At 46.9% G+C, this 18,584-nt stretch overlaps 2 non-coding genes across 2 annotated transcripts; both read right to left on the bottom strand.

Moving 5' to 3' along the window:
- Positions 1–11,459: 11,459 nt before the first annotated feature.
- TRNAL-CAA (transfer RNA leucine (anticodon CAA)) lies at positions 11,460–11,532 on the bottom strand. The gene has a single exon. It is a non-coding gene; the product is annotated as a tRNA-Leu (tRNA).
- A 3,489-nt stretch (positions 11,533–15,021) lies between these two features.
- Positions 15,022–15,094, bottom strand: TRNAL-CAA (transfer RNA leucine (anticodon CAA)). The gene has a single exon. It is a non-coding gene; the product is annotated as a tRNA-Leu (tRNA).
- Between the last annotated feature and the right edge of the window lie 3,490 nt (positions 15,095–18,584).

Raw genomic sequence — 18,584 nt, 5'->3', positions numbered from 1 at the left:
ATTGAACTTTTAAAAGAATGAGGGGAATATGCGCTCACCGAGAGGACAGCGTCCGCACAAGACCACACCAAGCAACTTACTGAGACATGCAATGCTTTGTGCAGCGCCCCCTTCTCTGCCGGCCAAGCGCAGAAAACGTGCGTTCCGATCGCTCAAGACGAGAGGAAAGCATCCGCTATATATATATATATATATATATATATATATATATATATATATATATATGTATATAGTTTCTGATGAAGGCCGGACCCCGGCCGAAATGTCAATACACCGCTTCATACGCGCGTCTACTTCACTGTGTATATATATATAGTCATATCATAAGAAGCCAACAAACACTGACACCAAGGACACCATAGGGGAAATTACTTGTGCTTAATAAATGAAATAAAGAAACGATAAATTAATGCAAATAAAGCGGATGAAAATACAACTTGCCGCAGGTGGGAACCGAACCCACAATCTTCGCATTTCGCGTGCGATGCCCCACCAATTGAGTTACCACGCCGCCGTTTTCGCATCCACTTTCTTGGGTATTTATGTGTCCTATAGTAGAAATCTGGAAGTGTTAGCCAGCGCCACCACTCACAGATCTTAGCGGCAGACGTAAAACGTCCTTGTTGCCGCAGGCGTCACGAGAGCGTGATCTTTTTGGGTGAAGGCAACTGGTCAATAAACCCACATATGCTACCTAAAGGCATCAATGTTGCCGGATTCGACACCCTCGATATGTAATAAACGAGAAGAACGGGGGTTAACCGAGGGGCCCGATTTTTATTAGTCATATCATCGGAAGCCAACAAACACTGACACTAAGGACAAAGTACAGGAAATTACTTGTGCTTAATAAATGAATTAAAGAAACTATAAAAAATGGAAATTAAAGTGGATGAAAAAACAACCTGCCGCAGGTGGGAACGAACCCTCAACCTTCGCATTTTGAGTGCGATGCTCTACAATTGAGCTGCCGCGCCGCCGTTTTCCCATCCACTTTTTTGGGTATTTATGTGTCCTATAGTAGAAACCTGGGAGCGTTAGCCAGCGCCCCAACTCACAGACCTTGGCGGCGGACGTGGAACGTCCTTGTTGCCGCAGGCGTCACGAGAACGTGATCTTTCTGGGTGAAGGCAACTGGTCAATAAACCCACATATGCTACCTGAAGGCATCATTGTTGCCGGAATCGAAACCCTCGCTATGTAATAAACGAGAAGAAAGGGGGTTAACCGAGCGGCCCGATTCTTACTAGTCATAGCATAAGAAGCCAACAAACACTCAGACCAAGGACAACATAGGGGAAATTATTTGTGCTTATTAAATGAAATAAAGAAGCGATAAATTAATCGAAATTAAAGTGGATGAAAAATAACTTTCCGCAGTTGGCAACCGAACCCACAATCTTCGAATTTCGCGTGCGATGCTCTACCAATTACCGCGCCGCCGTTTTCCCATCCACTTTTTTGGGTATTTATGTGTCCTATAGTAGAAACCTGGGAGCGTTAGCCAGCGCCACAACTCACAGACCTTGGCGGCGGACGTGGAACGTCCTTGTTGCCGCAGGCGTCACGAGAACGTGATCTTTCTGGGTGAAGGCAACTGGTCAATAAACCCACATATGCTGCCTTAGGGCATCAATGTTACCGGATTCGAGACCCTCGTTATATAATAAACGAGAAGAAAGGGGGTTAACCAAGGGGCCCGATTTTTATTAGCCATATCATAAGAAGCCAACAAACACTGACACCAAGGACAACATAGGGGAAATTATTTGTGCTTATTAAATGAAATAAAGAAGCGATAAATTAATGGAAATTAAAGTGGATGAAAAATAACTTTCCGCAGTTGGCAACCCAACCCACAATCTTCGAATTTCGCGTGCGATGCTCTACCAATTACCGCGCCGCCGTTTTCCTATCAACTTTCTTGGGTATTTATGGGTCCTATAGTAGAAACCTGTGAGTGTTAGCCAGCGCCACCATTCACAGACCTTGGCGGCGGACGTGGAACGTCCTTGTTGCAGCAGGCGTCACGAGAACGTGATCATGTTGGGTGAAGGCAACTGGTCAATAAACCCACATATGCTACCTGAAAACATCCATGTTGCCGGATTCGAGACCCTCGTTATGTAATAAACGAGAAGAAAGGGGGTTTACCGAGCGGCCCTATTTTTGCTAGTCATATCATAAGAAGCCAACAAACACTGACACCAAGGACAACATAGGGGAAAGTACTTGTGCTTAATATATGAAATAAAGAAACAATAAATAATCGAAATCAAAGTGGATGAAAAAATAACTTTCCGCAGTTGGCAACCCAACCCACAATCTTCGAATTTCGCGTGCGATGCTCTACCAATTACCGCGCCGCCGTTTTCCCATCCACTTTTTTGGGTATTTATGTGTCCTATAGTAGAAACCTGGGAGTGTTAGCCAGCGCCACCACTCACAGACCTTGGCGGCGGACGTGGAACGTCTTTGTTGCCGCAAGCGTCACGAGAACGTGATCATGTTGGGTGAAGGCAACTGGTCAATAAACCCACATATGCTGCCTGAAGGCGTCAATGTTGCCGGATTCGAGACCCTCGTTATGTAATAAACGAGAAGAAAGGGGGTTAACCGAGGGGCACGATTTTTATTAGTCATATCATAGGAAGCCAAAAACACTGACACTAAGGACAACATAGAGGAAATTACTTGAGCCTAATAAATGAACTAAAGCAACTATAAATTAATGGAAATTAAAGTGGATGAAAAAATAACTTGCCGCAGTTGGGAGCCGAACCCACAACCTTCGCATTTCGCGTGCGATGCTCTACCAATTGAGCTACCGCGCCGCCGTTTTCCCATCCACTTTCATGGGTATCTAAGTGTCCTATTTGTAGAAACCTGTGAGTGTTAGCCAGCGCCACCACTCACAGACCTTGGCGGCGGACGTGGAACGTCTTTGTTGCCGCAAGCGTCACGAGAACGTGATCATGTTGGGTGAAGGCAACTGGTCAATAAACCCACATATGCTACCTGAAGGCATCAATGTTGCCGGACACGAGAGCCTCGTTATGTAATAAACGAGAAGAAATGGGGTTAACCGAGGGGCCCGATTTTTATTAGTCATACCATAAGAAGCCAACAAACACTGACACCAAGGACAACATAGGGGAAATTATTTGTGCTTAATAAATGAAATAAAGAAGCGATAAATTAATGGAAATTAAAGTGGATGAAAAAACAACATGCCACAGGTGGGAACCGAACACACAACCTTCGAATTTCGCGTGCGGTGCTCTACCAATTGAGCTACCGCACCACCGTTTTCTTTTTTTTTTTTTTTTTTCCTTTATTGCCAATCCTCGACATGTCACCACAACACACATTCCTTAAATGATATACACAGAAACGAAAGAAAAAGACAAAAAGGAAATAATGAATACAAAAACGGAACAAGAAACAGTAATATACACATTCGTTGCCGTCCGCTACTGTGGCATGACATTGTCGTATTAAAATTCCTTGAGCGCTGTCAGGGGTTCAACCCTCGGCAGCCACTCAGGAACAGGCTGTTGCAACTTCTGCACTTCTACATATTTTTGCATACATTCTCGAAAGTATAAACGCGCCGGTCGGGCATCCGGGTCACAATGGTAGCCCGCCATTCTTGCGCGCCATAAACAGTGGAGGCCTGTTAGCATGATAAGGTCGTACGGGAATCCTTCGTCATCATTAACTGCCAGAAACCTGATTCCGTGTGGATCTATCGGTAACTCCTTTTTCAAAGTCCTTTGCAACACGTCCCAGAAGAAAACCCCCTCCCAACAGTGGATGAAGACATGATCTATGCTTTCCGGTTTTTTACAAATGAGGCAGTGGGTTCCCCACGGCATGTAGAACCCACGTTGTTCCAGGAAAATTTTAACAGATAAGGTACCGGTATGTAATTTAAAGAAGAAAGATTTCGTGGCTGGTTGAACTGGCATCATCTTCACCCTTTTCAAGACGTCTAGGCCTGGGCCTCCACTGTACACGGCTCTGTACATGGGTACAAGCAATACACTATCACACAAATCACGGTATAACTTTTTCCGTTTTGCATTCCACAAATATTCACTTGAAAAACGAACACGCAAAAAAGAAACACTATCAACTATTTCCCGAAAGAACCCACGGACAGATCCTGGCATTATTTCGGTACCTACTACAAACTCGGGAAGTGATCTTGAAAGCCTCATTTGGATCACCGTGCGCAGAAATGGGTCGTTTGTATCTCGAAAGAAGAAGAATCTATTCACCAGTTGACGCAAGAAAAGGTGCGCCAACCCCAGACCACCATCCTTCACGCGTCGGAAGAGATTATCTCGGCTGCATCGCTCCCAGCTCGATGCCCACACGAATACAGCGAACACGCGGTGCAGTTTCTGCACATTAATCCGAGAGCACTGTAGGACCTGCATCACGTACCAGATCTTTGTCACGAGAAACGTGTTGCACGCTGTAGCTCGCGCGAACATGGACAAGTGAACGGCGTTCCATCGGTCGGCTTTTTCTTTTACTTCTTTTGTTCGCTCCTTCCAGTATTCGCTACTGTCCTTGTAGGCATCAAGGGGTGCGCCAAGGTACTTAACTGGCGTCGTGACCCAGGTTACGTTGGAAAAGTGGTCTGGTGTGGACGCCCATTCCCCGTGCCAAAACCCCAAACATTTCTGCCAGTTCACGAAGCTATTAGTGGCATTACCAAACTGTCTGACGATACTCACTGCGTTCAATACACTTTGCGTATCTTTACAACATCTCGTCCGCACCACCGTTTTCCCATCCACTTTCTTGGGTATTTATGTGTCCTATAGTAGAAACCTGGGTGTGTTAGCCTGCGCCACCACTCACAGACGATGGCGGCGGTCGTGGAACGTCCTTGTTGCCGCAGGCTTCACGAGAACGTGATCTTTCTGCGTGAAGGCAACTGGTCAATAAACCCACATATGCTACCTGAAGGCATCAATGTTGCCGGACACGAGAGCCTCGTTATGTAATAAACGAGAAGAAATGGGGTTAACCGAGGGGCCCGATTTTTATTAGTCATACCATAAGAAGCCAACAAACACCGACACCAAGGACAACATAGGGGAAATTATTTGTGCTTAATAAATGAAATAAAGAAGCGATAAATTAATGGAAATTAAAGTGGATGAAAAAACAACTTGCCACAGGTGGGAACCGAACACACAACCTTCGAATTTCGCGTGCGGTGCTCTACCAATTGAGCTACAGCACCACCGTTTTCCCATCCACTTTCTTGGGTATTTATGTGTCCTATAGTAGAAACCTGGGTGTGTTAGCCTGCGCCACCACTCACAGACGATGGCGGCGGTCGTGGAACGTCCTTGTTTCTGCAGGCGTCACGAGAACGTGATCTTTTTGGGTGAAGGCCACTGGTCAATAAACCCACATATGCTACCTGAAGGCATCAATGTTGCCGGATTCGAGACCCTCGTTATGTAATAAACGAGAAAAAAGGGGGTTAACCGAGGGGCCCGATTTTTATTAATCATATCACAAGAAGCCAACAAACACTGACACCAAGGACAACATAAGGGAAATTATTTGTGCTTAATAATTGAAATAAAGAAGCGATAAATTAATGGAAAAAAAAGTGGATGAAAAAACAACTTGCCGCAGGTGGGAACCGAACCCACAACCTTCGCAATTAGCGTGCGATGCTCTACCAATTGAGCTACCGCGCTTTTTTTTTTCTTTATTGCCGGTAATCAGCAGTACATCGGAAGGACAACATAAGGAACATATATACACAGACAGATTAACTTCTCATCCGTTAACAAAAATTAATTTGTAAAAGCCGCCTGTTATATGTGAGCTGGCGTTGTTTAAAATTCTTTAAGATTAGCCAGGGGTTCTATCCTGGCCACCCAAGGCGGTGGGCACTCATGTGTAGCAAGCACATCAAGGAAACGTGTTATTTGTTCTCGAAAGAAAACACGGGCTGGTCTTGCATCGGGATCGCAATAGAAGCCATCCATGCGGGCTCGCCATATACAGCAGAGGCCAGTTAACATTATCTGATCGAAAGGTGTTCCGTCCTCGTCATCTATCGGTAGATACCTTATGCCATGTGGATCAAGAGCAAATTCTTTCTTTATTGTTCGCTGTAGAACATCCCAAAAGAAAACCCCCGCCCAACAGTGTAAAAAAACATGGTCTATTGTTTCTGGTTGTTTGCATATGAAGCAATCAGAGCCCCATGGCATGTAAAAGCCCCTTTCTTCTAAAAACGTTGCAACTGATAGTGTTCCTGTGTGTAGCTTGAAAAAGAAAGTTTTCATACCAGGCGGTACCTGCATTTTTTTAACACGTTTGAAAACATTCTGGCCTGGGCCTCGACTGTACATAGTTCGGTACCGAGGTGAGGGAAAAAGGCTGTCCAATAGATCATTGCGCAGCCTTTTTCTTGTGACCGTAAACGAATATTCTTTGGAAAACCGTACAGCAAGGAAACGAACACTCAGCACATTTTGCTTATAGAATCCGAACACTGCCACCGGTACACTTTCAGAGCTTATAATAAACTCGGGTAACAAATGCGCAAGTCTAACTTTGCAAACCGATTGAAGAAATGAATTATCATTGTTCCTGAAGAAAAAGAACCGTCCGACTAATTGCCTCACAAACAGGTGGGCCAGCCCTAGCCCTCCATCTTTCACCCGTCTGAAAAGATTGTTGCGGCTGCATCTCTCCCATCCAGAACCCCACACAAACACGGCAAACACTCTGTGCAATTTCTGTACATTGGCTCTGTTACAAAAAATGAATTGCATAACGTACCATAGCTTAGCTACGAAAAACAAGTTGCACACTGTAGCCCTGGCAAATACTGAAAGGTGTTTGGCTCTCCACGCCTCAGCCTTCTCTTTAACCCTTTTAAGCTCGCACTGCCAGTATTCGTCGCTCTGTTTATAAGCTTCAAGTGGTACACCCAGGTATTTTACTGGCGTTGTCGACCACGTGACATTCGCAAAGATAGCGGGGGTCTTAGGCCACTCCCCATGCCAAATACCGTGGCACTTGCTCCAGTTTACTCTACTTCCAGTGATTTCGCCAAATTTTTTAACGACATTTATCGTTTGCAAAACGCTCTCCTTGTCATTACAACACACGGCTACGTCATCAGCATAGGCCAGCAGTTTAACTTCTGATGCTTGCATTGTAAACCCATGAATACATTTGTTCTCAATCACTGCCAAACACAGAGTCTCTAGATAAATACAGAACAGGAGTGGGCTGGCTGGGCAGCCCTGACGCACGGAACGTTGAATGCTGATGGGGGCCCCCAGTGACTTGTTAATTATAAGCTTAGTACTTCCGTTCCGGTACGCCATGGCCACCCCGTCAGTAATTATGGACCCGACATTTATATGTTTTAGAATGGCAATTAAAATAACATGAGCAACACAGTCTAAAGCTTTCTCCAAATCAAGTTGGAGAATAGCAACTCGCGACCTTAAGGCGTCACAACATTCCAGAATTGATCTCATTATGTGTATGTTTGTGCTAATAGTACGTCCCTTGATGCCGCATGTTTGGTGACTACCTACTATGGTTTCCATTACTGATTGTAACCTGCAAGCGATGATCTTCATGAATACTTTGTAATCATTGTTGCTAAGTGATATTGGTCTGTACGACGTTACATATTTTAGTTTCGTAGGCTCGTCGGTCTTAGGGATGAGCACGGTGTGTGCTTCCCCGAAAGAATATGGCAATGCGTTTACTTCATACGCTTCGTTAAAGACGTCAGCGAGAAGAGGCGACAAGTCTGATTTAAACTGTTTATAAAAAGCGGCGCAAAGGCCATCCGGACCCGGCGATTATCCAGTTTTTAAATCATCAATTGCCTTTTCCACTTGACGTGCTGATATCGGTGCCTCTAGTCTGTTCTTCGTGTCGTCGTTGAGTTGCGGCATGCGTCCCAAAAACGTGGCTCTAAAGGCATCTACGTCAACAGGACTCGATGCAAAAAGCTGTTGAAAGTGCTGGAAAAACACTTGCGCTATGTCCTCACAGTCGGTTATTTCGTGATCATCTACTTCAAGTACATCTACGTGGTTACGCCGTGCGTGCCTCTTTTCAAGACCGAGCGCACGTTTAGTTGGAGCCTCATCTGCTGTCAAAGCCTCTGCCCTTGCGCGTATAATCGCTCCCCGATATCGCTCTTCATCGCATATCTCCAATTTCGATTTGATGCTACGCGAATCGTCTTTGTATGCACTCTAAGGCCGTTAACTTTTCCAACACCACCCTTAGTTCTTTCTCTTTAACTCTTTCTTCGTACTTTATTTTGCAGGAGCGATCGATGGCGGCTAGTTTAATTCGTTGTTTAAAATTTTCCCACTTTTCGGTGACTCGCAACACGTTATTTCCCACTTCTTTCAAATATTCCTGTACTTTGCTTAGAAAAAGCTCGTCAGTTAGCAATTTGGAATTCATTTTCCACAACTCCCACGTGAAAGTGTGGTGTTTTGCTTTGCGTCCAACATACATCTTGACCAAACAGTGATCAGTGAATGAAAGAGGCGTGACACCGTAGCTGTTACACAGGGGTATTACGTCTAGTGACACGTACATTCTGTCTAGACGCGCGTGACTATTGCCCTGGAAGTGTTTGTAATGAACCTCGCGTGTTCCACCCAGACAGTCAGCCACGTCGTCTAGGTCGAAATCGGTTAATAATTCAGCGAGGACATGGCAGCTTTTGTCATTTGTTCTTCGGCCTGTTCTGTCCCGATCTCGGAGTACACAATTAAAATCTCCCAGAATTATCACTTTCTTGTTCATGCAAATGTGCGTCCTTAAGGATGAAAAAAACAGAGTGCGCTCTTCACAAACATTAGGTGCATATACACACACAACACGCCACGAATCATTACCAACATTAAAGTCAACGTACACTAACCTGCCTGAAGGGCATGAAAAATATTTTTCGATAGATAAGCCGGGAAGTTTCCTAAAAAATAAAATAACACCCGCCGACGCACCTTTAGCATGGCTCACTACCGCGTAGTATAAAGACGTAAACCTTAGCACCATGCCCCTGGTCTCCTCCTCCCCTTCAACCTTTGTCTCTTGCACGGCCAGAACGTCGAGGTCTTGGTCCACCATCATCCGGTACACTTGGCTTTGTTTACGCTTGGCGGCCAGACCTCTTACGTTTAGCGTGCCTAAGCTAAGCGTTGGGTTGGTTGCCATTGCTAATACGAGAAAGTTAGAGAGGCCCGGAGCACTGTGCTCACCACAACGTCTAGCCAGCGGCTAGACGCCTCCGGGACCGTCCGTTGGTCTGGTGCGGTCCGCGGACGGTTGTGGCTTGTCGCCGGCTTTCCTATCCCGATGAATGTTTGGAGAGGGCTTGAAGCTGCTCCTTCTCGTCAAAGTTGTCTTTGCAGGTGGCCCGTCGGCATGGTTCTTAGCAGCTGTTTTCCCATCGGTAGCGTCTAGCGGCCTCTTAAAGGTAGCGTTGCCGCTCGTATCCATAGGGTCGCTGGTTGGGGGCGGATCCCCACCTTCTGTCTCGCATGCGGCTTCATCAACTACAAGGCAGTTTTCCTTGCTTTTCGCCGGCTCTTCTGCAGGACCCGTTGTCGTCCCATCTTTCTTTTCGAGGGTAACAAATACATTTGTATCTTTCGCTGCCTTCGATGTCGCCTCTGCATTGCTGGCGCTCTCCTTGTCACCAGCCCCCTTGGCAGCGTCCTCGGCTTCAGCAGCATCCATCCTCATCTGCGCGACGACTTCGTTCGCTGGTGGCCCCACAGCTGCAGCGTACGTGCGCACACACTGATCTTCAGAGTGTCCAAAGCTGCGACACCGAGCGCAACGCGGTACCTTGCACTCGCGACGGACGTGTCCGACACCCTTGCATCGTAGGCACTGCATCGGCCGTCCAGGCGCTACGACAAGGGCCAGTTCACCGGCAACTCGGATTTGGTGCGGGAGGTCATCGACTTTCATCCCGCTCTTCAACTTCAACAGAACGGTCCGCGACGTTGAGTCCTTGTCGCCTACGCCTCTGACACGCCATCGTTCTCTCGTCACTTCCACGACCTTGCCAAAGGCCGCTAGCGCTGCCTTTATATCTTCGTCCGCCACCCAATAAAGCAGCCATTGAAGGCGGAGGCGTACCTGTTGGTCTTGAGAGTCGACGATAACGCAACGACGCCCCTTCAGGTTGAGCTGTTTCAACGCCAGCATCCTTTTCGTCGCCTCGTCACTCGAGAACGTGAGTGCCCATACGTGATTGATCTGGTAGGCTCCAAGGGCCATGACCTCCTGCAGCAGTCCATTCGGGATGAGTGCATATCGGAAGTCTTCGACCCTATAGGGCCTCGCTCGCACGTCGCCATGCAAAAAAACGGTGTTTTTCACGACAGGTCCCTTGGGCAGTGGTGGCAAAATAAACTGGTAGCTCGCTTCCTCGTCATCGTCCATAAGCCTGTTACCGCGGCCGGTGGCCGCAAAAGCCGCTCCTTCTGAGCCCATGATCCACACGTCCGTACAGCTCGGCTGCCGGAAGTAGAATCAATTGAGCTACCACGCCGCCGTTTTCCCTTCCACTTTCTTGGGTATTTATGTGTCCTATAGAAGAAACCTGGGAGTGTTAGCCAGCGCCACCACTCAGATCTTAGCGGCAGACGTGGAACGTCCTTGTTGCCGCAGGCGTCACGAGAACGTGATCTTTTTGGGTGAAGGCAACTGGTCAATAAACTCACTCATGCTACCTGAAGGCATCAATGTTGCCGGATTCGAGACCCTCGCGATGTAATAAACGAGAAGAAAGGGGGTTATCCGAGGGGCCCGATTTTTATTAGCCATATCATAAGAAGCCAACAAACACTGACACCAAGGGCAACAAAAGGGAAATTACTTGTACTTAAGAAATGAAATGAAGAAACGAAAAGGTAATGGAAATTAAAGTGGATGAAAAAACAACTTGCCGCAGGTGGGAACCGAACCCACAATCTTCGCATTTCGCGCGCGATGCTCTACCAATTGAGCTACCGCGCCGCCGTTTTCACATCCACTTTCTTGGGTATTTATGTGTCCTATAGGAGAAACCTGGGAGTGTTAGCCAGCGCCACCACTCACAGACCTCGGCGGCGGGCGTGGAACGTCCTTGGTGCCGCAGGCGTCACGAGAACGTGATCTTTTTGGCTGAAGGGAAATGCTCAATAAACCCACATATGCTACCTGAAGGGATCAATGTTGCCGGATTCGACACCCTCGATATGTAATAAACGAGAAGAACGGGGGTTAACCGAGGGGCCGGATTTTTATTAGTCATATCATAGGAAGCCAACAAACACTGACACTAAGGACAACATAGAGGAAATTACTTGTGCTTAATTAATTAACTAAAGAAACTGTAATTTATTGGAAATTAAAGAGTATGAAAAGCAACTTGCCGCACGTGGGAACCGAACCCACAACCTTCGCATTTTGAGTGCGATGCTCTACCAATTGAGCTACCGCGGCGCCGTTTCCCCATCCACTTTCTTGGGTATTTATGTGTCCTATAGTAGAAACCTGGGAGTGTTAGCCAGCGCCACCACTCAGAGACCTTGGTGGCGGACGTGGAACGTCCTTGTTGCCGCAGGCGTCACGAGAGCGGGATCGTTTTGGGTGAAGGCAACTGGTCAATAAACCCACATATGCTACCTGAAGGCATCAGTGTTGCCGGATTCGAGACCCTCGTTATGTAATAAACGAGAAGAAAGGCGGTTATCCGATGGGCCCGATTTTTATTATTCAAATCATAAGAAGCCAACAAACCTTGACACCAAGGACAACATACGGGAAATTACTTGTGCCTAATAAATGAAATAATGAAACGATAAATTATTGGAAATTAAGGTGGATGAAAAAACAACTTCCCGCAGGTGGGAACCGAACCCACAACCTTCGCATTTTGCGTTCGATGCTCTACCAATTGAGCTACCGCGCCGCCGTTTTCCCATCCACTTTCTTGGGTATTTTTGTGTCCTATAGTAGAAACCTGGGTGTGTTAGCCAGCGCCACCACTCACAGACCTTGGCGGCAGACGTTGACCGTCGGTGTTGCCGCAGCCGTCGCGAGAACGTGATCTTTTTGGGTGAAGGCAACTGGTCAATAAACCCACATATGTACCTGAAGGCATCAATGTTGCCGGATTCGAGACTCTCGTTATGTAATAAACGAGAAGAAACGGGGCTAACCGAGCGGCCCGATTTTTACTAGTCGTATGATAAGAAGCCAACAAACACTGACACCAAGGACAACAAAGGGGAAAAAACTTGCGCTTAAGAAATGAAATAAAGAAACGATAAATTCATGGAAAAAAAAAGTGGATGAAAATACAACTTGCCGCAGGTGGGAACCGAACCCACAACCTTCACATTTCGCGTGCGATGCTCTACCAATTGAGCTACCTGAAGGCATCAATGTTGCCGGATTCGAGACCCTCGTTATGTAATAAATGAGAAGAGAGGGGGCTAACCAAGCGGCCCGATATTTACTAGTCATATCATGAGAAGCCAACAAACACTGAGACCAAGGACAACATAGGGGAAATTACTTGTGCTTAATAAATGAAATAAAGAAACGATAAATTATTGGAAATTAAAGTGGATGAAAATACAACTTGCCGCAGATGGGAACCGCACCCAACACCTTCACATTTCGCGTGCGATACTCCACCAATTGAGCTACCGCGCCGCCGTTTTCCCATCCACTTTCTTGGGTATTTATGTGTCCTAAATTAGAAACCTGGGAGTGTTAGCCAGCGCCACCACTCAGAGACCTTGGCGGCGGACGTGGAACGTCCTCGTTGCCGCAGGCGTCACGAGAACGTGATCTTTTTGGGTGAAGGCAACTGGTCAATAAACCCACATATGCTACCTGAAGGCATCAATGTTGCCGCATTCGAGACCCTCGTTACGTAATAAACGAGAAGAAAGGGGGTTAACCGAGGGGCTCGATTTTTATTAATCATATCACAAGAAGCCTAGAAACACTGACTCCAAGGACAACATAGGGGAAATTACTTGTGCTTAATAAATGAAATAAAGAAACGATAAATTATTGGAAATTAAAGTGGATGAAAATACAACTTGCCGCAGATGGGAACCGCACCCAACACCTTCACATTTCGCGTGCGATACTCCACCAATTGAGCTACCGCGCCGCCGTTTTCCCATCCACTTTCTTGGGTATTTAAGTGTCCTATTTGTAGAAACCTGGGAGTGTTAGCCAGCGCCACCACTCACAGACCTTGGCGGCGGGCGTGGAACGTCCTTGTTGCCGCAGGCGCCACGAGAACGTGATCTTTTTGGCTGAAGGGAACTGGTCAATAAACCCACATATGGTACCTGAAGGGATCAATGTTGCCGGATTCGACACCCTCGATATGTAATAAACGAGAAGAACGGGGGTTAACCGAGGGGCCGGATTTTATTAGTCATATCATAAGAAGCCAACAAACACTGACACCAAGGACAACATAGGGGGAATTACTTGTACTTAATAAATGAAATAAAGAAACGATAAATTAATGAAAATTAAAGTGGATGAAAAAACAACTTGCCGCAAGCGGGAGCCGAACCCACAATCTTCGCATTTCGCGTGCGGTGCTCTACCAATTGAGCTACCGCGCCGCCGTTTTCCCATCCACTTTCTTGGGTATTTATGTGTCCTAAATTAGAAACCTGGGAGTGTTAGCCAGCGCCACCACTCAGAGACCTTGGCGGCGGACGTGGAACGTCCTCGTTGCCGCAGGCGTCACGAGAACGTGATCGTTTTGGGTGAAGGCAACTGGTCAATAAACTGACACATGCTACCTCAAGGCATCAATGTTGCCGGATTCAAGACCCTCGTTATGTAATAAACGAGAAGAAAGGGGGTTATCCGAGGGGCCCGATTTTTATTCATCATATCATAAGAAGCCAACAAACACTGACACCAAGGACAACATAAGGGAAATTACTTGTGCTTAATAAATGAAATAAGGAAACGATAAGGTAATGGAAATTAAAGTGGATGAAAGAACAACTTGCCGCAGGTGGGAACCGAACCCACAACCTTCGCATTTCGCGTGCGAAGCTCTACCAAATGAGCTACCGCGCCGCCGTTTTCCCATCCACTTTCTTGGGTATTTATGTGTCCTAAATTAGAAACCTGGGAGTGTTAGCCAGCGCCACCACTCAGACACCTTGGCGGCGGACGTGGAACGTCCTCGTTGCCGCAGGCGTCACGAGAACGTGATCGTTTTGGGTGAAGGCAACAGGTCGATAAACTGACACATGCTACCTCAAGGCATCAATGTTGCCGGATTCGGGACCCTCGATATGTAATAAGCGAGAAGAAAGGGGGTTAACCGAGGGGCCCGGTTTTTATTAGTCATATCATAAGAAGCCAACAAACACTGACACCAAGGGCAACAAAAGGGAAATTACTTGTACTTAAGAAATGAAATGAAGAAACGAAAAGGTAATGGAAATTAAAGTGGATGAAAAAACAACTTGCCGCAGGTGGGAACCGAACCCACAACCTTCGCATTTCGCGCGCGATGCTCTACCAATTGAGCTACCGCGCCGCCGTTTTCACATCCACTTTCTTGGGTATTTATGTGTCCTATAGGAGAAACCTGGGAGTGTTAGCCAGCGCCACCACTCACAGACCTTGGCGGCGGGCGTGGAACGTCCTTGGTGCCGCAGGCGTCACGAGAACGTGATCTTTTTGGCTGAAGGGAAATGCTCAATAAACCCACATATGCTACCTGAAGGGATCAATGTTGCCGGATTCGACACCCTCGATATGTAATAAACGAGAAGAACGGGGGTTAACCGAGGGGCCGGATTTTTATTAGTCATGTCATAGGAAGCCAACAAACACAGACACTAAGGACAACATAGAGGAAATTACTTGTGCTTAATAAATGAACTAAAGAAACTGTAATTTATTGGAAATTAAAGAGGATGAAAAGCAACTTGCCGCACGTGGGAACCGAACCCACAACCTTCGCATTTTGAGTGCGATGCTCTACCAATTGAGCTACCGCGGCGCCGTTTCCCCATCCACTTTCTTGGGTATTTATGTGTCCTATAGTAGAAACCTGGGAGTGTTAGCCAGCGCCACCACTCAGAGACCTTGGCGGCGGACGTGGAACGTCCTCGTTGCCGCAGGCGTCACGAGAACGTGATCGTTTTGGGTGAAGGCAACTGGTCAATAAACTGACACATGCTACCTCAAGGCATCAATGTTGCCGGATTCAAGACCCTCGTTATGTAATAAACGAGAAGAAAGGGGGTTATCCGATGGGCCTGATTTTTATTATTCAAATCATAAGAAGCCAACAAACACTGACACCAAGGACAACATACGGGAAATTACTTGTGCCTAATAAATGAAATATTGAAACGATAAATTATTGGAAATTAAGGTGGATGAAAAAACAACTTCCCGCAGGTGGGAACCGAACCCACAACCTTCGCATTTTGCGTTCGATGCTCTACCAATTGAGCTACCGCGCCGCCGTTTTCCCATCCACTTTCTTGGGTGTTTATGTGTCCTATAGTAGAAACCTGGGAGCGTTAGCCAACGTCACCACTCACAGACCTTGGCGGCGGACGTGGAACGTCCTTGTTGCCGCAGGCGCCACGAGAACGTGATCTTTTTTGGTGAAGGCAACTGCTCAAGAAACCCACATATGCTACCTGAAGGCATCAATGTTGCCGGATTCGAGACCCTCGTTATGTAATAAACGAGAAGAAAGCGGGTGAACCGAGCGGCCCGATTTTTACTAGTCATATCATAAGAAGCCAACAAACACTGACACCAAGGACACCATAGGGGAAATCATGTGTGCCTAATAAATGAAAAAAAGAAACGATAAATAAATGGAAAATAAAGTGGATGAATAAACAACTTGCCGCAGGTGGAAACCGAACGCACAACCTTCGCATTTCGCGTGCGATGCTCTACCAATTGAGCAACCGCGCCGCCGTTTTCCCATCCACTTTCTTGGGTGTTTATGTGTCCTATAGTAGAAACCTGGGAGTGTTAGCCAACGTCACCACTCACAGACCTTGGCGGCGTACAGTCGCGATCAATTTGAAGGTGATCGCTCGAGCTGCGACCGGCGAGCCTTCCAAACAGCATAGCGGCCGATTTCGGAACTGCGAAGACAAAAATTGCGCGGCCTTCTTCCCCTTTTACGCTCGTACAGGCTGCAACCGTCACCCCCAAGACTAACTTGACACATTTTTTGTTTGTTACCGTTTCATGGCTATGATGTGTGCGCGTCCCTGCCTCATGCATACATTGGCTAACAATGACGCCTCTGTGCACTAGCTGATAAGGCAATCGAAATGAATTCGCAGGTTATCTCGTGATGGGTGACGAAAAGCTGCGAGTTGCCAGACGGGAGTGACACCTGCTAAGGGAACAGCAAAAGAGAGAGAGGGAAGCTTACTGATGTTTCCTTCTTGACTGACGGTGATGACGTAACGTGGCGCTGCTTCTAGTTTCGGTCGCTGCTCGAGCGATCACCTTCATATTGATCGCGACTGTACGTGGAACGTCCATGTTGCCGCAGGCGCCACGAGAACGTGATCTTTTTGGGTGAAGGCAACTGCTCAATAAACCCACATATGCTACCTGAAGGCATCAATGTTGCCGGATTCGAGACCCTCGTTATGTAATAAACGAGAAGAAAGGGGGTTAACCGAGGGGCGCGATTTTTATTAGTCACATCATAAGAAGCCAACAAACACTGACACCAAGGACAACATAGGTTAAATTACTTGTGCTTAATAAATGAAATAAAGAAACGATAAATTAATGGAAATTAAAGTGGATGAAAAAGCAACTTGCCGCAGTTGGGAGCCGAACCCACATTCTTCGCATTTCGCGTGCGATGATCTACCAATTGAGCTACCGCGCCGCCGTTTTCCCATCCACTTTTTTGGGTATTTAAGTGTCCTATTTGTAGAAACCTGGGAGTGTTAGCCAGCGCCACCACTCACAGACTTTGGCGGCGGGCGTGGAACGTCCTTGTTGCCGCAGGCGCCACGAGAACGTGATCTTTTTGGCTGAAGGGAACTGGTCAATAAACCCACATATGGTACCTGAAGGGATCAATGTTGCCGGATTCGACACCCTCGATATGTAATAAACGAGAAGAACGGGGGTTAACCGAGGGGCCGGATTTTATTAGTCATATCATAAGAAGCCAACAAACACTGACACCAAGGACAACATAGGGGAAATTACTTGTGCTTAATAAATGAAATAAAGAAACGAAAAGTTAATGGAAATTAAAGCGGATGAAAAACAGCTTGGCGCAGGTGTGAACGGAACCCACAACCTTCGCATTTCGCGTGCGATGCTCTACCAATTGAGCTACCGCGCCGCCGTTTTCCCATCCACTTACTTAGGTATTTATGTGTCCTATAGGAGAAACCTGGGAGTGTTAGCCAGCGCCACCACTCAGAGACCTTGGCGGCGGACGTGGAACGTCCTCGTTGCCGCAGGCGTCACGAGAACGTGATCGTTTTGGGTGAAGGCAACTGGTCGATAAACTGACACATGCTACCTCAAGGCATCAATGTTGCCGGATTCGAGACCCTCGTTATGTAATAAACGAGAAGAAAGGGGGTTATCCGAGGGGCCCGATTTTTATTAATCATATCATAAGCCAACAAACACTGACACCAAGGACAACATAACGGAAATTACTTGTGCTTAATAAATGAAATAAGTAAACGATAAGGTAATGGAAATTAAAGTGGATGAAAGAACAACTTGCCGCAGGTGGGAACCGAACCCACAACCTTCGCATTTCGCGTGCGAAGCGCTACCAAATGAGCTACCGCGCCGCCGTTTTCCCATCCACTTTCTTGGTTATTTATGTGTCCTAAATTAGAAACCTGGGAGTGTTAGCCAGCGCCACCACTCAGAGACCTTGGCGGCGGACGTGGAACGTCCTCGTTGCCGCAGGCGTCACGAGAACGTGATGTTTTTGGGTGAAAGCAACTGGTCAATAAATCCACATATTCTACCTGAAGGCATCAATGTTGCCGGATTCGAGACCCTAGTTATGTAATAAACGAGAAGAAAGGGGGTTAGCCGAGGGGCCCGGTTTTTATTAGTCACATCATAAGAAGCCAACAAACACTGACACCAAGGACAACATAGGGGGAATTACTTGTACTTAATAAATGAAATAAAGAAACGATAAATTAATGAAAATTAAAGTGGATGAAAAAACAACTTGCCGCAGGTGGGAACCGAACCCACAACCTTCGCATTTCGCGTGCGAAGCTTTACCAAATGAGCTACCGCGCCGCCGTTTTCCCATCCACTTTCTTGGGTATTTATGTGTCCTAAATTAGAAACCTGGGAGTGTTAGCCAGCGCCACCACTCAGACACCTTGGCGGCGGACGTGGAACGTCCTCGTTGCCGCAGGCGTCACGAGAACGTGATCGTTTTGGGTGAAGGCAACAGGTCGATAAACTGACACATGCTACCTCAAGGCATCAATGTTGCCGGA

Source organism: Dermacentor andersoni, chromosome 7 (assembly GCF_023375885.2).
Source record: "Dermacentor andersoni chromosome 7, qqDerAnde1_hic_scaffold, whole genome shotgun sequence".
Lineage (NCBI taxonomy): Eukaryota > Metazoa > Arthropoda > Arachnida > Ixodida > Ixodidae > Dermacentor > Dermacentor andersoni.
This window is presented reverse-complemented; position numbering and strand designations above follow the sequence as displayed.